We start from the raw sequence: 25,152 nt of genomic DNA on the forward strand, positions 1-25,152 counted from the left end.
TGATCATTACTAAGTGTGGCCACAAAACAAAATAAAATCTATACATCATGCGAAGATTCTTACTAGTTATTAATTTTAAGAAAAGAAACAGATGCTCATCTTTTTAATTCAACATTGACTGCATATGAAGGAAGAGAAATCAATAAAAATAAACAATGTGTAAATATTGGAAAAAATTAACAAACACTTTTTTAGAGTGGAGTACTGTGTGCACAGAAAATACAAGTAAATATATCTTATTAAAATTAACAAAGTTGGTGCTTGCCTTGGCAGCACATATACTAAAATTGAAATGATACAGAGAAGATTAGCATGGCCCCTGTGCAAGAATGACATGCAAATTCGTGAAGTGTTCCATATTTAAAAATAAATTAACAAAGTTGTTAATTAGTCATGACTGATGATTTGCCCTAGGTAGCCTGGCTGATACCTTTGTGGCATTATCAGGGAGGGAAGGGGCATATTCCCCTCTTAGTGTAAGAACTATGCAGACAAATGCCATCCACTATACCTCCACCTGACAAAACTGGACCACCTATGAGTAGCTAAAATTTCTCTAGTAAGACCAGATTACAGGGCTGAAAGCTGTGGGTCTTTTCTTGTGAAATGGAATTGGATCAAGCCCTTCTGTATCTAAAGGTTAGGGTTAAGGGTAGATAAAATGAATTTGCTTGTGCCTGCATGGAAGCAGGCTATGGTGGTGAATAGGAGATTAGGAACAATGATGAAGAAAATGTCAGACTGGTGGTAGGATTGCATTTTGAATATTTAATGGCTGAAATGACTGTATTTTGAACAACTGATACATCATGGTGTTATAAAATAATAGTAATTAAAGCATTAGAAAAAGATTCTTTGATAAAAGATCAATGTTAAAAAGTGTGATTAAAAAGACAAGTCCCAAATTATGTGCCACTTTATAGAAGCAATGAAAACACAAAGCCACGTCTATGAAACTCCTGCCGAAGATGCAAAATAATCTGAATCTAAATGCAAAATAGTATCAGACTAATTAAATTGATATTAATTATGTAAAATAAAAAAGCTGTAATTTCATACCATGGAAATCAAAAAATAACTGCAAAAATGAAGATGAAAAACACACCACAACATAAGATTCAAGCTACGGTTCTTTTGTTTTAAAGTAAGTACTGGAACATTTGCCAAATGGGAATGCAATCTGAGTACTAGATGGCAGTAATGTATCAGATTTAGTTTCCTGATTCTGAAAGTTTTATTGGGTCATATAAGAAATGGCTGTATTCACAGGCATTAGTCAACAAAGCAAAAAGTAATGATGTAATATCAAGATGATAACTTACTCACAAATGACTTGAGAATACTTGTATTATAGTTATACATATAACTATATAATATATTATGATATATTATATTATATTATATTATACTTATAATATAAGTACTTGAAAGTACTTATCATAGTTGGAAAGTATCTGTTTAAATTTGCCTCAAACATTTACTGCTGTGGGCGTCCTGCGTCTCAGCAATTCTCGTGGGTCATAGCACTACACGATAGGAAAGCGGAAATACAAGCGGCCGAATATGAAATATGAAATAAATGAAACCAAACAGAGAATGTGGGGTTGACACTTTTCTGGCAGGAGTGCGACAAGTTTAATTTTTTGAGCAAGGGAATTTATAAGGGTAAAATTAGCCACAGGTAAAGAATAATTGTAATCACAAAGCCTAGTATAACAATAATAATACCTAAGCTATGAGTGTGACTAAGCTTACTTTAAATGCAAAATCAGGATTAGGAGGAAGTAGGAAATATCTAGAAACTTGATCTTTCTAGGCTGGACTCTATATTTTCAGAGGTCAAGTAAAGGGTGGCAGAGGTCAAGTAAAGGGTGGTACCAAAATCCCCAAGAATGAGCTTCCCTATTTCTAAAGGAGGGTCAAAAGTCAAAATCTGTATTCTGGTTATGCCCTTGATTACCAGAAACTGCAGCTGCAAAGGACATATTTGAAAAGGAGAGAAAAATTATCTTTGCTTTTAGGGCTGACTATATCCAGAAAAAAGAGGTTCTCAAATAAACTTTGGTGCTGGAATTTCTGAGCCAAATTATTTGATAGAGGCCATTATTTTGCCTTATATATACAAAGAAGAGATAGTCAGATACTGGCTGAAAATGTAATGCCAGGCATCTCTTTGGAAATTCCTCAACCATCCATGCAGGGGAAAAAGACTTCCACAGTGGGCCTTTTGAGGAACCCCTTGGGGGTTAAATTAGTTCTACCCACCAAAAAAATCTGAGGATACACCTGGTGGGCTGAGCCCCCCTAAAAGCCTAGGCATGCTCTGGCAATTTACAAATAATATTTTTCTTTGACTAAAACCAAACTACAATCATGTTTGTAATCAAGGTGCTTAAAGATATTAAAAAAAGAGAAAAGATGTTGACTATTTAATTCACAATATCAATAAAGATATTCATTAAAATTTATTAAATATTTGATTTGTACCAGGCACTGCAAGTTATGCTAAAAATATAAAAAATAAGTAGAACGATATAGCATGTGATAGGAAGATTTCCTCCTATAAAAGATAATCCTCTCCAAAACAATCTATAAATATAGTGAAAGTACAACCAAAACCCAAGAAATTTAGACTAGAATTTGACAACATAATTCTAAAATTACATCGCATTTTTAGCAAAGGAACAAGAACATCTAGAACAATTTTGAAGAAGAAAAACAAAACACAGTAATTTGTTCTATAAAATATTAAAAATTTAAAACAAAATTTAATTTGCTCTATAAATAAAAATGTGTATGAAGTCTCACTCATTGAGAGAGCAAGTTCTTGGCACTAAGGTTGATTTTGAGAGAATGGTGTGGCCAATTACCCTGAGACCCTGTTTATAGGTCTTGCAGTGCCCCAGGGAACTATTAGCACTATACTAATAAGCTTAGTTTAGCCAAAACAAAAATTTAAATTCTCAGCATTTCTTCACAAAGGACCCTTCACATAATAGAAGATGCATATGGTCTTATGTCTAGACAATATAAATAGCTTCTTAACAATAGTGCATTTAATTAATTATCAATGAGAAGGGTCAGAACTCCATGCAGAAATGAGTCTTACAAAGAAACCAAAAAGTTGAGATTTGCCGACTCTGGGCAGAGAGAGCCATGCTTCAGAAAGAAAGGCCAATAATTTTGACTTTATATGTTCTCTTTTATTTCTTTAACAGGAAGTGATATGTTTTAGAAAACCGGGATCATACTTTTGCCACTAAGCAACTCTGAACTGAAGGGAAGTGTCATTAATTAAGAACTTTGAAAGGCAGAATCAATCCTTTCATTTTCTTCATCCCTCCCCCACCCCCTAGTCTCCAGATAATTGGAAGAAATCTCATTGAGAGGATCCTTTCCTTAGGGCTAAGAAGTAACACTGAGCCAGAATAGGGCAAGGGCTAAGTTTATTTCAGGCAGGAATATTAAAAAGGACTTTTGACAGATGAAGAACTTGTTCATTTTTTCCATTTGTAGACTTATTCATAACAGCAAAGAAAGATCCATACTAAACAGGGATGACTTTAGTCCTTTCTCATGGTGAAGGTCAAATCTCAGTATTTCTCAATTTCTTTTTCACTCTTTATATGATGCTCTGTCACCTCTCTTCCTATTTATTTCCCTTTCTCTCTCTCTTTTTTCTTTTCTCCTCTCACCATGCCCCACACACATTCACACAAGTGCACACCACCCCATACACCCTTTACTCAAAGAAAGCAGGAAGTAAGGGTATGGCAGTGGAAACCAGAAAGTGCTCTATGTCCAATTTGTCAGTCTTACTCCTCAGTAAGAGAGTTTAAAGTGAATAGTGTCTTTTGCCTTAATGACTAGTCATTGCCTTAATGACTCCAGTTGCTTCATGGACAAAAAAGGACAGCCAAGGCTCTCATAAGGCAGTAATTATTAGCAAAGTGCCTGCTGGTAGCCCAGACCACCAAGTTTTTTCATCATCGGATAAGATATTTTCTATATAGCTATTTTATTAAACTGTTGAGGTCAGATGATTGTGGATGCTGATTAGTTCTACATAGGGTTACAAAAGGATATCATAATCCAGGATGGAAATAAGACTTCATTTTAATGCAGTGTGAATAATGCAGACTAGGTTTGTGTTTGTGGTCTGGGGTAGAGTGCAGAGAAAAGTTTCCAGTACAGATGTTTTAAGCTGGGCCTTGAAGGCCAAGTGCATGAGGTACATTGGTTATGTTTCCTTGGTGCCTTGCTATGCTTTTTTCATCAAAAAATAATCTGAAAGGTTTTTTGCATCATGCTGATAGTGAATCTTCCATCTACTTTTCTTTTGTTTTGTGGCTACAGCTATTGGTGCTCAGGGGTTATCCTTGCCCTACAATTAGGAATTACTCTTGGTTTGTTCAGGATTCTAGGAATTGAACTGGGATCAGTCACATGCAAGGCAAATGCCTTTCTTGCTGTACTATCTCTCTGGCTACTCTAACTTGGTTTGAAGCATCTCATTTCACCAAAATGAACTGATGGCTCCAAGAAAAGATGTTTCATTTCTCTGAAATTAAATATAAACAATTAGAGCTAGAGAGATAGTACAAATGCTAAGGCACTTGCTTTGCATATAGGTGATTCTTGTTCAATCCCTGACACCACGTATGTTCCCCAAACACTACCACATATATGGTGTCCCTGTGCAGGAGGAAACCCAGGCAATTGGAGGGTGTAACCACAATATCACCCACAACCCCCAAAAGAGAAACAATTTTAAAACATTCAGTATAATTGAATGGATTTTTTCTTATTGATTGTTATAGTACTAGAGATTATACACATTTGGTTGTGGTTCTCACACACACTTGATTGCAGTGTGCCAGAGGTCATACTTGTTGTGGCCCAGAAAATCCTAATGACACTGTCAGTAATGAAACTTGATGATGTGGAGGTAGGCTTAGGAATACCAAGGATCAATCTGGCCTATGGCTCTATCACTGAGCCACTCCTCTTGATCCCTGTTTAGGATTTTTGTAATTACAAAAGAAAAAATCAAAGAAAGAGAAAAGACAGCAAGAAAATTGGGAGTAAAGAAAATACTGTCACACCTTTAGTAGGTATTGTGTTTTATTTTAAATGAATCAAATTTTGTTGGGGTTTGTTTTGCATTGTATAAAACTAGTATCACAAGCTATGTGCTTAATTTAGTACATTAATTTTTTTATGGTTTTTGGGTCACACCCATTGGCACTCAGGGATTATTACTGGCTCTGCACTCAGAAATTGCTCCTGGCAGGCATGAGGGACTCTATGGGATGCCGAGATTTGTATCACTGTCCGTCCTGGATCGGCTGTATGCAAGGCAAATGCCCTACCTCTTACTATCTCTCTGACCCACATTCATTATTTTTTACTTCACATTCTATTACAAGCATTCACAAATCTTTATATTATCTTCAGAAAAGTATTTTTCAATGACTGAAAAAAATATCATCAAATGGATGGATGGGCCACAATTATTTCAACTATTTTTCCACTGGTGCAAGTTTGTTCTTCTACTTCCCATGCTCAGTAAACATAAATCTGAGCATCTATGATTACTTTTTTATGATAAATTTTTGAAGGTGCAATAACTAGAACAGAGGTGGTGTGTACTTTTAATATTTTTGATACATACTGTTCAATTTCTCTCCAGAAATGCAAACACAGTTCCAATGGCACAGTGGGCACTTAATATTTATTAGTGAATGAAAAATTATGTTAAGATAATCCATAATAACCTTGCTTGAAATTGCCATTTTTGAACCATAAATCTATGCAGTTATAAACCAACCAGTATTAGACTGGGGGAAATAATAAACTAATAATATTTTAATTACCTGCTAGATGAATAAGAATGAAAATTATTTTTACAGCTGTTCTGTATTACCTAATGAAACATGTAGCCATGATAATGTGTCATAAGAATAATATTAAAGAAAAAAATGTGTACTATTTCAAAAGCAGGCTGCAAAGTAATAAATATATATGATCCCATTCTTATGAAATAGGTACATATACACATACATCTACCATATATGTACATCATGCTATATGTAATAAGAACAAAGTATTAAGATATTTTCTCTGCATGTTAGGTAATAATTGATTTTTTATTGTGGCATATATATTGGCTATAAATCTTAGCATTAAATATGCATTACTTATTTAATTAAGGAGAAATAAGTGTTTTCAAATGTTGAATTACTAAGAAGCTAAAAAAAATGTATCCTAGAGCTAGATATTTTATTTAGAGGCAATAAACAGAGTGATAAATAGTTGTAATAGCTCCTGAGTCTTCTGGGGAAGACAATAACAAAATACCATAGACTGGGTGGCTTCCACAACAGAAATTTATTTCTCATAATTTTGAAGATTGGAATCTGAGATGGGAGTGTGTGGATGGTTGCATTCTAGAGAGACCTTTTTCTTCCTCCCTCTAGAGAGGCCCATGTACAAAGAGAGAGCAAGCTCCAGTTCCTTCTACCAGCACTAATCCCATCATGAGATCTGACCTTTCCAATTTCCATGGAGATTAATCATCTCCAAAAGGCCCATTTCCAAATACCATCATATCTGAGAATTCCAAATACCATCACATTTGAGAATTCCAAATACCATCACATTAGAAGATTCCAAATACTATCACATTTGAAGATTTAAAGTATGAATTTGGGGGTGAAGTTAGGGACACAATCACTTTAAAACAGGGGATCCTACAGGATTATTAATGAGATAAATTCAAGTTTACATTGTTTCAAATAAAATATTTAGAAAAGTTATTTTGCCAAACGATAAACTACAAATGAAAACAAAAAAGCAAAAAATCACATGAAAAGCCCTGGCCCTCAAAAGACACATTCTTTGTGGGGTAGGAGTATAGAAAATGATTACAAATCAGTATAATGGAATGCTAACAAAAATTTGAGTAGAGAGGCGAAACATAAAGGGAGGGCTTTTTTTGGGAAATAATTAGGAAATATTTCCAAAATAAAGTTAAACTTAAGCTGAATTTTGAGAGAGAAAAAAAAAAAAAGAATTAGAGGAGCCCAAGAGAGAGTTCAAAGTGTAAGCATATGCTCTGAATGGGAAAACTCGAGGTTTAATGCCCAGCACTATATGAGAGTAGACCCAGTATTACTGGGCATGCCCTCCCTCCCCTCCACAAAAAAGAAGTAGAACTACCTAAGCTTATAGAGGGCTGTGCATGCAAAGGGAATAGCCTATACCAGGGAATTGGATACTGGGAAACCTAGCCCTATGATAAGGAAGGGATAAGACAGGAAGTGAAGGGCCCGGAGAGATAGCACAGCGGCATTTGCCTTGCAAACAGCCGATCCAGGACCAAAGGTGGTTGGTTCAAATCCCGGTGTCCCATATGGTCCCCTGTGCCTGCCAGGAGCTATTTCTGAGCAGACAGCCAGGCGTAACCCCTGAGCACCACCGGGTGTGGCCCAAACCCCCCACCCCCCCAAAAAAGACAGGAAGTGAAGTTCTAAACTACAATAGAGTTTCATCAGTTGATCAAAATTTATTGACAAGGGGCAGGACTGATATTACAGTGGATAGGGAGTTTGCCTTGAATGCAGCTTACACAGGTTCAATTCCTGGCATCTCATATCGTCTCCCATGATTTGCCAGAAGTAATTTTCTGAGCAACACAGAGTATGTCCTCCTCAAAAAAAAAAAAAAAAAAAAAAAAAAAGACTGATCACCAAACTAGAAGTTGAGATATCGTCTTAAAGACTTATGAAAACACTACATTTTAAACAGAGATCAATTATTAGATATTCATCTCATTGATGCAAAAATTCTCAACAAGATCTTAGCAAACTGAATCCTACAACACATCAAAAATTTCATATACATTGACCAAGTGGGATTCATCCCAGTGATGCAAGGATGGTTCGATATATGCAAATCAAATGCACCAAATCAATAAAAAGAAAGATAAAAATTGTATTATTATATCCATCAATGCAGAGAAAGTTTTATGACAATACCCAACACTATAAAAACCCCAAAAATCGGAGTGGAAGGAACCTTTGCTAAGTTAGTAATGGCTTCCTGTACACAGTCTACAGTTAATATTATTATTAATAGTTAAAAGCTAAAAATATTTCTACGAAGATCAGGCATGAGGCAAGGTTGTCTATTTCTTTACTCAATATTGTATTATAAATCATTACAACAGCAATCAAGCAAGAAAAGAAAAATTAATGGGGTTCAGATTAGAAAAAAAGGAAGTTGATTATCTCTAATTACAAATGACAATGTTATAATGAAGACCACCAGATATCTTATTAAAAAGCATCTGTACGGGGGAGTAGGGACCCCCGGCGTCCATGGTGAGTGCACTCTTTTAGGGCGCTCACACGTGGACGACCCGCAGCCGCCAGCCACCCTGCGCGCGACCCCCCCCCATAGACTGCAGAGGCCAGCCGCGCCAACGGGGAGTAGGGACCCCCGGCGTCCATGGTGAGTGCACTCTTTTAGGGCGCTCACACGTGGACGACCCGCAGCCGCCAGCCACCCTGCGCGCGACCCCCCCCCCATAGACTGCAGAGGCCAGCCGCGCCAACGGGGAGTAGGGACCCCCGGCGTCCATGGTGAGTGCACTCTTTTAGGGCGCTCACACGTGGACGACCCGCAGCCGCCAGCCACCCTGCCTGCGACCCCCCCCCCATAGACTGCAGAGGCCAGCCGCGCCAACCGGGGAGTAGGGACCCCAGGCGTCCAGGGTGAGTGCACTCTCCTAGGGCGCTCACAGGTGGACGACCCGCAGCCGCCAGCCACCCTGCGCGCGACCCCCCCCCCCCCCATAGACTGCAGAGGCCAGCTGGTTGGCACAGAGACCACACCACCCGTTGCCTCAACTTCCAGGCCCCAGAGTTCATCCCACCTGACCCGAGCGTAGACTGGGGAGGACATTCCCTAGTACCTAGTGGGCCGGAGTCACCTGCCCAGCTGGGACAGGTGGGACGAATAGACTAGGTGAGCTTGGGCCTGCCCCCTGGACCTTTAGGTAACCTAGAGCAACCTAGCCCCGAGCCCCAGAGTGGACCGGAGACCCCCCCTAGGGCTGAGAGCAGCTACCGGGAGGGCTTGACTGGGGGAATTTCTTCCGCGGTAACTCGGAGGAGCAGAGCTTCATTGACCCCCAGATAAGGGAGGGAACAGAGAGTCAGGCTCAACAGCGCCCGCAACCAGTGTGGCCAGAAGCAGAACTACACCTGCTGACAGAAATTAAGAGGAAGACTGACTTCCAAGTAGTAGAGGAGAGGAGAAAAAGGAGAGGAGAAACAGTGCCCCCCACCACTGTGGTCAGGAAAGGGCCAGTACTAGCTGCCAACAAAAGGGGAAAACAACTAACCAGGCCACATAAAGAGTACAGGAGGATCAAAACCTCAGCGAGTTCACCCAAAAGTCCCTCTAGAACCACCCTCAGGGAGGGAACCAACTCCCACACCACAGGGGATCAAAACAGGTGAAAATTAGAAGCACAGCACTCTAAAACACACCATTAAATACAAAGAAGTATGTGTAAATCAAGGAGATCACTAATATCTGGAGATATGGTGACAAACTCTTGCAAGCTTCCAAGTCCACCAAAACGCACAGATACACGCGATGAAGACCTAAAAGCAGCCATGAGGAAGGAAATGCAAGAATTAATAAAAGGAATGAGAGAAACCCTAGCTATCGAGTATAAGAAATCTATGGATGAACAAATCAGCCAAATTAAAGAAGAAATGTTAAAGAACATGAGAGATTCCATACAAAAAGAAGTGAAGGAATTAACAGACAAAGTAACAAGCCTTACAAGCAGAAACACAGAATTGGAGAAACACATTGAAGAACTCGAAGGAAAACTGCAAACAAAAAATGATCAAGAAACCAACAAAGAAATAAAAGGCAAAGCACTGGAAGGAAAGGTCCAGTATCTAATGAACAAGGACAAAAGAAACAACCTAAGAATTGTGGGTATACCAGAAGGGGAGGAAGTAGGGAAAGTAGTAGTCAGAGAGATAATAGCGGAGAACTTCCCCACCCTCTGGAAGGATACTGCAATGCCAATACAGGAAATAAAAAGAGTTCCCAATAAGATAGACCCCAATAAACAAACACCAAGACACATGGTAATCCAATTGGCAAAAAACAAAGAGAAAGAAGAACTCCTTAAAGCAATAAGGAAGAAAAGAAACCTCAAGTACCAAGGTAGGGACATAAGAATCAAACCAGATCTCCCATTTGAAATAATTCAAGCAAGAAGACAATGGAATGACATATTTAAACGACTGAATGAAAGAAATTTCCAACCTAGGGTCCAATACCCAGCAAAACTTACATTCATATGGGAGGATAGACTAAAAACATTCTCAAACAAGAACGAATTTGAACTATTTGTGCAAACAAAACCGATCCTAAACAACTTACTCAAAGACGAATTACACAATCCAAACCCCCGATTGTAACAAAAACCACCCTACACAACACAACTACACAACAATCCTCTCTCTCAATAATCTCCCTAAATGTTAACGGACTAAACTCTCCAATTAAAAGACACATAGTAGAGAACTGGATTAGGAAAAATAAACCGGACTTCTGCTGTCTGCAAGAAACACACTTACAGATGCAGGATAAGCACAGGCTTAGAATAAAAGGATGGAAAGTAATTATTCAGGCCAATGGAAAACAAAAAAGAGCAGGGACAGCAATTCTTATATCAGACCAAATTGCATTCAACCTCAAGAAAGTGATCAGAGACAAAGAGGGTCACTACTTACTGATCAGGGGAACATTAGATCAAGAAACACTAACCTTGGTCAATATCTATGCACCTAATGTAGAGCCAGCAAAATATGTGAGGCAACTACTGGCAAACCTGGAGAAACACATGAAGGGAAATGTGATAATAGCAGGGGACCTCAATACTCCACTATCACCACTGGACAGATCCACCAAACAGAAAAATAGCAAAGAAATAAGAGCTCTGAATGAAAAATTAGAAGATTTAGGGCTAATAGACTTATATAGAGCCCTCCACCCCCAGAAAGCAGAATACACATTCTTCTCAAGCCCACATGGAACCTTCTCCAGAATAGACCATATATTAGGATACAAAGCCAACCTATATAAGACCACAAAGGTAAGGATCATTAGAAGTACCCTCTCAGATCACTATGCCACAGAGCTCAAAATTGAGGTCAAGAAGAAGCAATGGAGAAAAACTAATACCTGGAGATTAAACAACATGCTGCTCAACAACAGCTGGATCAAAGAACAACTCAAGGAAGAAATAAAAAGATTCCTTGAGACAAATGACAATGAAGAGACAACATGTCAAAATTTATGGGACACAGCAAAAGCAGTAATTAGGGGGAAACTCATAGCAATACAGGCCTATGTCAAGAATCAGGAAAATAACAAAACCAACAGTTTAAAAGATCACCTCAAAGAATTGGAACATCAGCAACAGAGAAGTCCAACCACATCCAGAAGGCAAGAAATAATAAAAACCAGAGCAGAAATAAACAACATAGAAACCAAGAAAACAATACAAAAAATCAATGAGACCAGGAGTTGGTTTTTCGAAAAAATAAACAAGATAGACAAACCACTGGCAAAACTCACCAAAAAAAAGAGAGAAAACACCCAAATCAGTAGGATCACAAATGAAAGGGGAGAGATTACAACAGAACCCCAAGAAATGCAACATATCATGAGATCATATTATGAACAACTATACTCAACTAGGCTAGAGAACCCAGTAGAAATCGATAGATTCTTGGAAAAACACCCTCTTCCAAGACTGGAAAAGGAAGATCTAGAAATCCTAAACAGACCAATCACCTCAGAGGAAATTGAAGATGTAATTAAAAAACTCCCTAAGAACAAAAGCCCAGGCCCAGATGGATTTACAGGTGAATTCTATCAAACATTTCAAGAAGACTTACTACCACTTTTCCATAGGCTCTTCCAAACCATAGAAAAAACAGGAATCCTCCCCAACTCCTTTTATGAGGCTAATATCACACTCATTCCCAAAGAAGGCAAAGACACTACCAAAAAAGAAAACTACAGACCAATCTCACTAATGAACATAGATGCAAAGATACTCAATAAAATATTAGCAAACCGAATCCAGCACTTCATCAAAAAGATCATACATCACGATCAAGTGGGATTCATCCCAGGAATGCAAGGTTGGTTCAACATACGCAAATCAATCAACATTATACACCACATCAACAACATGAAAGACAAAAACCACATGATCATATCAATCGATGCAGAGAAGGCATTTGACAAAATCCAACATCCTTTCATGTTAAAGACACTCAGCAAAATAGGGTTAGAAGGAACCTTCCTCAAGATAGTTACAGCTATCTATGAAAAGCCTACAGCCAACATTATACTCAATGGTGAGAAACTAGAAGCATTCCCACTAAGATCAGGAACTAGGCAAGGCTGTCCACTCTCTCCACTCTTATTCAATATAACCTTAGAAGTCCTAGCAATAGCAATCCGACAAGAGAAGGAAATCAAAGGAATTCAAATTGGGAAAGAGGAACACAAGCTATCTCTCTTTGCCGACGATATGATGATATACATCGAAAACCCTAAAGAGTCCACAGTAAAACTCCTAGAAACAATTAACCAATACAGCAAAGTGGCTGGTTACAAAGTCAATACACAAAAGACAGTAGCGTTTCTATATACAAACAATGAAGTTGAGGAGAGAGAGATTAAAAATACAATTCCATTTAAGATAGTATCAAAAAATATCAAGTATCTAGGAATCAACCTTACAAGAGAAGTGAAAGACCTATACCAGGGAAACTTCAAAACACTCCAGAAAGAAATTGAAGATGATCTAAAGAAATGGAAGAACATCCCATGCTCATGGATAGGTAGAATTAACATAATCAAAATGACTATCCTACCCAAACTCCTATATAGATTTAATGCAATTTCTATCCAAATCCAGACACAATTCTTTAAAGAATTAGAACAAGCATTCACAAAATTCATCTGGAACCACAAAAGACCCAGGATAGCCAAACAAATACTGAAAAACAAGAAGCTGGGAGGCATCTCCTTACCTAACTTGAAACTATACTATAAAGCCATAGTAATCAAAACAGCATGGTACTGGAACAGAGACAGGACATCAGACCAGTGGGTCAGAACAGAATTCCCAGACATAAACCCCCAGGTATATAGCCAACTAATATTTGATAAAAGAGGCAAGAATCTGAAATGGAACAAAGAAAGCCTATTCAACAAATGGTGTTGGTACAACTGGAAAACCACATGTACGAAAGTGAAAATCAACCCATACCTTACTCCTTATACAAAAATCAACTCAAAGTGGATCAAAGACCTTGAAATCAGACCCGAATCCATAAAGTTTATTGAGAATAAAATAGGCAGAACACTCAAAGACCTATATATCAAAAAGGTCTTTGAGAATGGAGCACCAATGGCAAGAACGTTAGCATCAAATATAAACAAATGGGACTACATCAAACTAAAAAGCTTCTGCATGGCAAAAGAAACCCTGCTTAACGCAAGAAGACAGCTAACAGAATGGGAAAAAATCTTTTCACTCGACATATCAGATAAAGGGCTGATATCTAGAACATACAAAGCACTCAGAAAGCTGAGCCCCCCAAAACCAAACAAAGCTATAAAAAAATGGGGAGACGAAATGAATAGACACTTCTCTGAGGAAGACAGAAGGATGGCCAACAAACACATGAAAACATGCTCACCTTCACTCATCATCAGGGAGATCCAAATCAAGACAACAATGAGATACCACCTTACACCAGTGAGGATGGCCCACATCAAAAATAATGGAAAGAACCTTTGTTGGCGGGGATGCGGTATGAAAGGAACTCTCATCCACTGCTGGTGGGAATGTCCCCTAGTCCAACACCTATGGAGGAAAGTCTGGAGAGTGCTCAAAGAACTCAGAATTGAGCTGCCATTTGACCCAGCAATTGCCCTCCTAGGCATATACCCACAAGATGGAAGGACATTCATTCCAAAATACGTATGCACCCCACTATTTATCGCAGCACTCAGTATAATAGCCAAATCTTGGAACCAACCTAGGTGTCCAACAACGGATGAATGGATCATTAAGATGTGGTACATATACACAATGGAATATTACATGGCAGTTAGAAATGATACAATCACAGACTTTGCAGCAACGTGGATGGACCTAGATCATGTTATGTTAAACGAAGTAAGCCAGAAGACAAAAGATAAACACAGAATGGTAGCACTATTCTGAAACACCTAGAACATATATTTTATACACAACTAATACCTAACAATCATATAACAGGGTTTAACAGGGTAGAAACTCCGATCACTGTAATAGTCAACATATACGTGGGAGCAGTGTCCAAAATACATGAAAAAGGAACAATGCATACTCTTGACTGCACATTATACCACAAGGAAAACAGCAACAACAGAAACAGCAACATGGAGAGAACAGGTATGTAACCAGACTCCTACAACAAAGGCCCACAATAATCCCTTAGAGATCGTAAACAGGAACACAAGTATAGAACACCGCGGGAAATCACGTAATGCAATGGCAACATACCATAACACTACGTTTTAATCCCTTTACCTTACTATATTTTAAAAATAACCTCTCAGCTTTTCTTTCCACAGGCGCCCTTAGATACAAAGGGCGGACAAACTAAGATGGCAATTCGGGATACCACACGAGATACCATACCTTGCTTGCACTATGAGACAGCCACGAGAAAACTCTTTAACATACACTTTATCTCTAGGTTAAACCTTCTTTTAGGAATCGAAGCACGTGACCAGTCAGACCACCAAAGCAGTACCTGCGATGTACAGACCTAAACTACAGGCTCTAGTCATCGAACACATTCAACCAAACCAGCATTCCCTTGCTATTCTCTCCTTTCTTCTCTCTATTTTTTTCTCTTCTCTTTTCTTTTTCTCTTCTACTCTTCTCTTTACTTTTTTCCCTTTCTCTTCTCCCTTTCTACGGTATTTTCTCTTTTCTCTTCCTTCATACCCCTCCCATATACCTTCCCCTTTCTCCCCCCCGGAAATCCAACTATCCCTTCACCCCTCAATCCCATCCAGATCTCCCACCATATTAAAACTCTCCACCCTCAGTCCTTAATCTTTTAGGCATCAAGATCGACCTCCTACCCAATGAACCAGTACCCAGCACCCAGGCGAGGGGACACCCAACCGAACCCACACATCGTCTCCTGCAAGAAAAGACAGCCAACTCCCCTGTGGACACATGCTGCGAGACCCTCCCTACCAACTCCCCCTAACATGGACTGTTTCTTGAAACCGGACTTAGGTCCAATAGTATCCCCAATGCAAGAACTCTTCCAAGACCTCCCAGCTGCAAATTTTTACCAATCTGAAGGGGGGCAGGGGGTGTGATTGGAAGATGCCTGGGAACCCACACACCACAAGAAAAATCCAAAAGACAATGGGAAAACTGTACTTCCAACATAGGCATAAGACCTGGAATACACCAACTCTTTACCTGTTCTCTCCCAAATGCAAAGTAGTCTTTTGCACCACGTTGGTCCTTTAAAAACTTCGCTAACTCATTTTATTTTTTTTATTTTTTTTAATTAACTTATTTATTTAAATGTTTGCCTTACATATACATTTGTGGGCACATACACTTTTATTTCCTTTTTTTTTTTCTTTTTTTAATCGTCTTTGGGTATGTGACCTATCTCTGTTACCCACTCTGTCCACCCCAAATACTCCGACATATAATGGAGCACCACTTCCCCCTGCAAAGGCACACTAAATAAAGGGGAAATCTTACATATTTAAAAAAAAAAAAAGAGCTCTTATCTACTAGAGATAGGAACTCATAGTTGTTTACAATACAGGGTTATCTCCTACCTTGAAAATATGTCAAGTGGAATCAACTTAGACCTCAGGTGATTAGATACCATTCAACCAGCCTTGAACCCTGGATCCCAGACATAGAAACGGCACAGCTCCTCACAACAGCTGTAAGAAACAATCTCCATCTGGGACAGCCTTATTACTGCAGGGTCAACAACAAGGGCCAGCTCTAACATGATATCTCGACAATGAGGAAAATGTGAACAACTTGACCTTAGAGCAGTTTAGCCTACCTCACCAGCTAACGACAAGACAAAACCAGAAGACGCGGCACCCTTTGGTAGGTCCAAAAGCCAAGATCGTGATTTACAGATGACTGGATACTAGAACCACGACCAGACTGTATACATCTTGGGACCAATAAAAAAGCCCTAGTCTAGGGTTTGAACTAAGACCTGCACAATAAGCATGATCCCCAGTCCCAAAGGTCCGGCAGAGACAATTGTAATGGAAAGGGGCTTCTGGAAGAACAAAGAAAGACGCTATCCTAGATGCCTTCCTAGGTTCAGCGCAAAGACCAAGATCACCAACCACAGAAGATGGATTAAAATGGCACTGAGGTAACAGAACCTCTAGATTCACAAAGACTGACTTCACCATAAGTCCCACCTCAGGATATGTACAGATACTGGGACTGCTAAACACAGAGCTCTGACGGTATCACACTGGACAGAGCAGAAGCCTTCCACACACCAAAAAAAAAAAAAAAAAAAAAAAAAACCACAACCTGGAGAGTAATGATCCTGAGCAAAGACTAGAGCTGATTCCATGACAGTATACTCCAAGGACGGAGAAACCCCATATCTTATAGGGCAAGTGAATTCCTTTTCGAATGACCCCAATATTTACTGTGCCAGGGCAGGAGGGAAAAAAAAAATACAAAAAACACAAAACCTTGGTTATGTATATATATATATATACATATATATATCTATATATATCTTACCTTCATTTATTATTGTTATTATTATTTTTATTTACCTAGCTATTTTGGTCGATTCCTCAGTTTGGATGTGATTATTGAAATTGTTGGCCCCAATTATTCTTTTTTTTTTTTTTCTTTTCTTTCTCTTCCTTTCTTTTCTTTCGTTATGTGCTACGCCATGTTTCTTATTTCAAGACCACGGCGTGTTTTTTGTTTGTTTGTGTTTGTTTTTAGTTTGTTTTGGTTTGTTTTTTATCTGTTTTTTTGTGGTGCTTATCGTTATAGCTGGAGTCCTCACTGGATATTTGACACTTCTTTTGGTACTGGTGGAGTGTTTCAACTTCTTTTTCTCCTTCATTTCCCAAATCGATGATGAGAACCTCTAGAAGGATTCTGCCCATTTTCGGGGTATTAAACTCTTACCCCGGTTTATTTATTTTCTCTTTTTCAGGCAAAACCACGCAACTTGAACTAGCTACCCCTGCCCCTACTTAGAGGGGGAAATAAGGGAGGCATCAAGACCAAACTGATGCAAGACTACTAAGTAGTTGGTTAGAGACAGAGGGGACCACATATTCTAGCCGCCCTGGGGGTGAGGGAAGAGGAAATGGGAGGTAAGACAGAAACGGGGGTGTAGGGAGGACAATTTGGGGATGGGAATCCCCCCTGATTTTATGTAAATATGTACCTAAAATATTATTGTCAACAATATGTAAGCCACTATGATCAAAATAAAAATTATATTAAAAAAAAAAGAAATAAATAGCAGCGAAACATAAAAAAAAAAAAAAATGAAGAGTTTTTATCCCTCTCTGAAAATGTGACCAATGCTACCAATTATCTCTCCCCATAATTAGATGTAATATTTTAGCACTATTTATTCTTCTAAAGTTGCTATGATTTCTGATAAGCAGTTTATTTAAGTTTTCTCTTTTCATTATGAGTTTAAAAGTAAGTCTAGCCTCTTTATGCTTTAGAAAAACAGCTCCTGGTTTCATGGACTGTTTAGGTTTTCTTATTTTCTATATTATTGTTAGATGTCCTGATTATTATTATTTTTTTCTGTACTAGCTTTGGAATTCATTTGTTTAACCATTTATGGATTTTCAACCTCTATGAATATGATATTAATTTGAGATTTTATTTTTCTCATGTATGCTTAAAGTACTATGAATTCCCCCCTTAACACTACTTTTGCTGTATTCCAAAATGTTGATATAGTTTGCTTATTTTTTTTAATTAACAGTATCTTCTTATTTCTTCTTTGATTTTCCTTTGATCTAATTGTATTTAACAGTATGTTGTACAGCTTTCCAAATGTTTCATCTTTTTTATTTAATTAATATTTTATTGTATGGTTGAGAAGGTGATTTACATTATCTAATTTTACAATTTTATGGATATTTGACATATCCTAGCATATGGCTTATATTGCAGGATGTAGCATGTGAACTACAGAAGTTAAAATCAATCCTATCAGGATCCAATTAATCCTATCACTTTTAATTCCTTATTTATGCCCATTTTTTATTGGTGTTCTGTCTCTAAGGTCTTTCCAATTTATAAAAATGAGATACTAAAGTTTCTAACTAAAAAAAAAAAAAAAAGCATCTGTACACAATAAATCATTACAGCCAAGTAGCTAATAATTAAACCGATACATAAAAATCAGTTGCATTCCTATGTACAAGTAATGAATCAGAGGTGAAAGAGATCAAAGAATCTATCACATTTTAAATAGTGTCCAAACATTAATTACCAATTGTGGAAATAAGGAGTAACAGAGTCAAATATGCAAACCATGGTCAAAATACTAAAGTACTAAAACCCAAACAACCAAACTTCAAAAGGTGTCTGCTAAGATACAAGCTAGGAGGAAGAGAAATAAGAAGGAACGTAAGAACAAGGGTAGAATGCTCATAATCACTTATTAAAGTAAATAGAAACCAAGACAACAATAAGATACTATCTCACACTAATAAGAATGACATATATCAAAAATACTGGGAACAAACTGTGTTGGCAGGGAAGTGTTGCAAAAGGAACTTTTATCCATTGCTGGTAGGAGTTGTCTGGATAAATCTCTGTGGAAAACAGTAAACTTAGAATTTCTATACAACCAATCAATTCCATTTTGAATATCTACCTCCAGAACATAAAAATATTAATTCTAAAAAACACATGCACAACTTTACATGTTGCCTTATTTTATCATAATAAATAAGATATGGAATGAATCTGATATACAACAGATAAGAGGATCATGAAGATGTGCTTTATATTCATGATGAAATACTACACAACTATAGGAAACAATGAAATCATGCAATTTGATGCAACATTGATGGAACTGGAAGATACCATATTAAATAAAGTAATTCAGAGAAGGACTAGCACAATTGCATGAGGTATTTAGAATAAGTGGAAGCGGAAATGCAATATTTTAAAGAAGACTGCCTAGTTACTCTTGGTCCCAGAGTATAGGGAGGAGAAAGATAGAAAAATGAATAAATAAAGTAGTATCTGTAGAGAAGATATAAACAAGGAGCAGAAAGGATTCAAGTACATTGGTGGTGTAAAGAATGATATATTTAATATCCAAACAAGTGCTATACTAATATTCAAACAAATAATGAGGCCAAAACTTTAACAACCAAATTTTAAAAGGTGCCTGTCAAGATTCAGTTTGGGGTTATAATGGGAAAAGAACCTGGGAACATTGCTGAAGAGAGTTAATACTGGTCAATGGGATCAGTGCTGCAATAGTATGTCTAAAGCTCACTCTGAATAACTGTTAAATATTGGTGCTTTGATAAAATAAAATAAAAATTAAATGCCCTCCCAAAACATACCTCTAATCAAAAAGGGAGATTGGAGAGATCAAACTTCAGTGAGCAATAGATGCCTTTTAATGGGGTTTCAAATCCTAGCATCATATAACCCATGGGCACGAGGCAAATAGCATGGATGTCTACATGACCATCTGCGACCATTCCAAGAGTGGCACTTCAGCTCTGGGTTCTACTTAGAATGACTCACTTTTCCCTAGCCCAAAGTGGAAAACAATTCATAATTGATTGGAAAATGGAGTATGAATGCAAATATAAATGTTCATTTTAATTAATTTGGAAGAAAGGGGATCCTCTCCTGTTTGGAAGTACAGGTAATTATTATTTTTTATATTTTATTTAAACACCTTGATTACATACATGATTGTGTTTGGGTTTCAGTCATGTAAAGAACACCACCCATCACCAGTGCAACATTCCCATCACCAATGTCCCAAATCTACCTCCTCCCCACCCGACCCCCGCCTGTACTCTAGACAGGCTTTCCATTTCCCTCATACATTCTCATTATTAGGACAGTTCAAAATGTAGTTATTTCTCTAACTCTTTGTGGTGAGCTTCTTGAGGTAAACTGTAACTTCCAGCTCTTTTCTCTTTTGTGTCTGAAAATTATTATTGCAGGAATGTCTTTCATTTTTCTTAAAACCCATAGATGAGTGAGACCATTCTGCATTTTTCTCTCTCTCTCTCTCTGACTTATTTCACTCAGCATAATAGATTCCGTGTACATTCATGTATAGGAAAATTTCATGACTTCATCTCTCCTGACAGCTGCATAATATTCCATTGTGTATATGTACCACAGTTTCTTTAGCCATTCATCTGTTGAAGGGCATCTTGGTTGTTTCCAGTCTTGCTATGGTAAATAGTGCTGCAATGAATATAGATGTAAGGAAGGGGTTTTTGTATTGTATTTTTGTGTTCCTAGGGTATATTCCTAGGAGTGGTATAGCTGGATCGTATGGGAGCTCGATTTCCAGTTTTTGGAGGAATCTCCATATCGCTTTCCATAAAGGTTGAAGTAGATGGCATTCCCACCAGTGGATAAGAGTTCCTTTCTCTCCACATCCCCGCCAACACTGTTTATTCTCATTCTGTGTGATATGTGCCATTCTCTGTGATGTGTGGAGGTACCTCATAGTTATTTTGATTTGCATCTCCCTGATGATTAGTGATGTGGAGCATTTTTTCATGTGTCTTTTGGCCATTTGTATTTCTTCTTTGTCAAAGTGTCTGTCCATTTCTTCTCCCCATTTTTTGATGGGATTAGATTTTTTTTTCTTGTAAATTTCTGTCAGTGCCTTGTATATTTTGGAGATTAGCCCCTTATCTGATGGGTATTGGGTGAATAGTTTCTCCCACTCAGTGGGTGGCTCTTGTATCCTGGACGCTATTTCCTTTGAGGTGCAGAAGCTTCTCAGCTTAATATATTCCCATGTGTTAATCTCTGCTTTCACTTGCTTGGAGAGTGCAGTTTCCTCCTTGAATATGCCAGTAGTCTCAATGTCCTGGAGTGTTTTGCCTATGTGTTGTTCTATATATCTTATGGCTTCGGTCTGATATCGAGGTCTTTCATCCATTTAGATTTTACCTTCATACATGATGTTAGCTGGGGGTCTAAGTTCAATTTTTTGCAAGTGGCTAGCCTGTTGTGCCAACACCACTTGTTGAAGAGGCTTTCTTTACTCCATTTAGGATTTCTTGCTCCTTTATCAAAAATTAGGTGATTGTATGTCTGGGGAACATTTTCTGAGTATTCAAGCCTATTCCACTGATCTGAGGGTCTGTCCTTATTCCAATACCATGCTGTTTTGATAACTAATGCTTTGTAGTAAAGTTTAAAGTTGGGGAAAGTAATTCCTCCCATGTTCTTTTTCCCAATGATTGCTTTAGCTATTCTAGGCTGTTTATTGTTCCAAACGAATTTCAAAAGTGCCTGATCCACTTCTTTGAATAATGTCATGGGTATCTTTAGAGGGATCGCATTAAATCTGTATAATGCCTTGGGGAGCATTGCCATTTTGATTATATTAATCCTGCCAATCCATGAGCAGGGTATGTGTTCCATTTCTGTGTGTCCTCTCTTATTTCTTGGAGCAGAGTTTTATAGTTTTCTTTGTATAGGTCCTTCACATTTTTAGTCAAGTTGATTCCAAGATATTTGAGTTTGTGTGGCACTATTGTGAATGGGGTTGTGTTCTTAATGTCCATTTCTTCCTTATTACTATTGGTGTCTAGAAAGGCCATTGATTTTTGTGTGTTAATGTTGTAGCCTGCCACCTTGCTATATGAGTCTATTGTTTCTAGAAGCTTTTTGATAGAGTCTTTAGGGTTTTCTAAGTAGAGTATCATGTCATCTGCAAACAGTGAGAGCTTGACTTCTTCCTTTCCTATCTGGATTCCCTTGATATCTTTTTCTTGCCTAATCGCTATAGCGAGTACTTCCAGTGCTATGTTGAATAGGAGTGGTGAGAGAGGACAGCCTTGTCTTGTGCCAGAATTTAGAGGGAAGGCTTTTAGTTTTTCTCATTGAGGATAATATTTGCCACTGGCTTGTGGTAGATGGCCTTACCTATATTGAGAAAGGTTCCTTCCATTCCCATCTTGCTGAGAGTTTTGATCAAGAATGGGTGTTGGACCTTATCAAATGTTTTCTCTGCATCTATTGATATGATCATGTGGTTTTTATTTTTCTTGTTGTTGATGTTGTGTATTATGTTGATAGATTTACGGATGTTAAATCATCCTTGCATTCCTGGTATGAAACCTACTTGATCATAGTGGATAATCTTCTTAATGAGGCATTGAGTCCTATTTGCCAGAATTTTGTTGAGGATCTTTGCATCTGCATTCATCAGCGATATTGGTCTGTAATTTTCTTTTTTCGTAGCATCTCTGTCTGGCTTAGGTATCAAGGTGATGTTGGCTTCATAAAAGCTATTTGGAAGTGTTTCCGTTTGTTCAATTTCATGAAAGAGTCTTGCCAGGATTGGTAGTAGTTCCTCTTGGAAAGTTTGAAAGAATTCATTAGTGAATCCATCTGGGCCTGGGCTTTTGTTTTTGGGCAGATATTTGATTACCATTTTAATTAGGTAAATATTGTCAAGTAACTATTGGTTATGGGCAATTTCTATAGTTAAGCTATAAACTATATATTGTTTAGGAATTTAGCTAACAAAAAATTTAGCTAACAAAAATTACCTCGGTGACCATCTGTCTTGGTTCTCAGTTGTATTTTATTTGTTGGCATGGTATCATTGTGGCTATTACCCCCTTGGTTTACATAACATCTCAATCAGTTGATGATTTATTGGTCATCTCGTCCTTCAGCTCTGAATTGTGATCATGAAGCTTAATTTAAAGAACCATTCCTTTATGTTTTGTTTCTCTTTTCTTTTTGCAAGTTCAACATCTTGCCACTTTCTCCATCATGTTTTGTTGGTGATCAGATCAACCTTTTAATATGATTATATTCTTTTTTGTTTGTTTGTTTGTTTTGTTTTTTGGGCCACGCCTGGCGGTGCTCAGGGGTTACTCCTGGCTGTCTGCTCAGAAATAGCTCCTGGCAGGCACGGGGGACCATATGGGACACCAGGATTCGAACCAACCACCTTTGGTCCTGGATCGGCTGCTTGCAAGGCAAACGCCGCTATGCTATCTCTCCGGGCCCTTAATATGATTATCTTCTAATTGTCATCTGAACCCTCCTCCTGTCCCAACTTCTAGCTACAGACATTGTATGCATGAGACATTCTATTCTGAATCCAAAACTTGTTTCCAAGTCAGCTGCTTCTGTTCAAATTTTTCCTTTTTCCTTAAGCAAGGGGCCTAAAATTTAAAATCCCAACAACATTATTTTGGGACATTACATTACATTGTCTTACACTGTATTATTTTGAACCTATGAATCCTCAGTAGAAAATATTCATTTCTTTCCCAGCCAAATCTCCCATGACTCCATCAGCTTTTTGATCAAAGTTTCCAACTGTTCCTGACATACCTCTGTCTCCAACTTTCGCTAAGTCACTCATACTCAGCCTATCACACAGCACTACTCACTCATTAAGTCAAACCAGATGTCATGCATTTACCACTATAAATTTTAAGTTTTTATAAAGTTAGACTATCCAGAAAAATTTTTTAAGGATTTCTCATTCCACCTGTTATGTATTTTCTTTTTTTTTCTTTTCTCTTTTTTTTGGGGGGTGGGGTGTTGAGGCCACACCCAGTGGTGAGCAGGGGTTACTCCTGGCTCTGCATTCAGAAATCATTCCTGGCAGGCTCAAGGACCATATAGGATGCCAGTGAAAATTCCAGGTCAGCTGTGTGCAAAGCAAATGCCCCACGTGCTGTGCTATTGCTCTGGCCCCTGCTATGTATTTTCTAAATAAGAAGCAAAGGAGTTTTTTCTTCGCTTTCAAATCTACCTCATTATTTACAACTTATTCCAAAGCAAGAATCTTTGGAGCTGGAGAAACAATATGTGGGAGGGGAGAGGGTTCATGAAGGATGAGAGTGCGAGTGCTTGCTTTGCACACCTGACATAGATTTGATCCCCCATATTGCATATGGTACCTCAAATACTGTCAAAGTCACTCCTGAGCACAGATCCAAGTTAGCCTCTGAGCAACTTTGGATGTGGTTCCAAATCCCTCAATAAATAAATAAATAAATAAATAAATAAATAAATAAATAAATAAATAATCATATTCATGTTCAGTCCTTTATCTCAAATTGACTGTGCCCTACATTGTTCTCACACACCCCTATCATTCTAAAATTTAACTCTATTTGTAACCTCTTAAAATAAACAAATAAAACTAACTATATCTATCTGTTATTATAGTAGGACAAAATTTAAATTTTTTATTTCTCTATGTATTTAAAGTTTTTTTAAATTAAATTTTATAACATTGATTTACTTGTGAAATGATTCTACCATTTTTCCTTTCACGAATGAATCTATCTTTTCTGTCTCATTCCAGTTCCCACTGAAGCTATTATGTTATGACCTATAACTTCCTTCTGGCAATCAAATTTGGCTAGGACAAAGTGCTAAGCCCTGCGCCAAGATCTCTGCTAGAAGGTTCTCATAAATTGCTTAAAGACTAGCTGGGAACTTGAACATAATGTCAAGAGAACCACATTTCTCAATATTTTTCACCCCATGCAAATATTTTTACAAGTTTAATAAAGGTTATGGAGAAAGGGCAATCATAAAAGTAAAAAGTTACAATAGAATGTTAGCAGATATAAAATAATTTTATCATCATCATGGCTTGCATTATAAGAGGCAGCAGAATTCAAAGATGAATTAAGTAGAAGGGCTGAATAAGGAAAAAACAGAAAATACACTAACAGATACTGCAACAAGCAAGCAGAATGATT

General features: G+C 37.8%; 1 non-coding gene across 1 annotated transcript; it reads left to right on the forward strand.

The window, feature by feature from the left end:
* The first annotated feature begins 257 nt into the window (after nucleotides 1-257).
* On the forward strand, nucleotides 258-364 carry LOC126003180 (U6 spliceosomal RNA). The gene has a single exon (XR_007493715.1). It is a non-coding gene; the product is annotated as a U6 spliceosomal RNA (small nuclear RNA).
* The last annotated feature ends 24,788 nt before the right edge of the window (nucleotides 365-25,152 follow it).

This window comes from Suncus etruscus, chromosome 2 (genome assembly GCF_024139225.1).
Source record: "Suncus etruscus isolate mSunEtr1 chromosome 2, mSunEtr1.pri.cur, whole genome shotgun sequence".
Lineage (NCBI taxonomy): Eukaryota > Metazoa > Chordata > Mammalia > Eulipotyphla > Soricidae > Suncus > Suncus etruscus.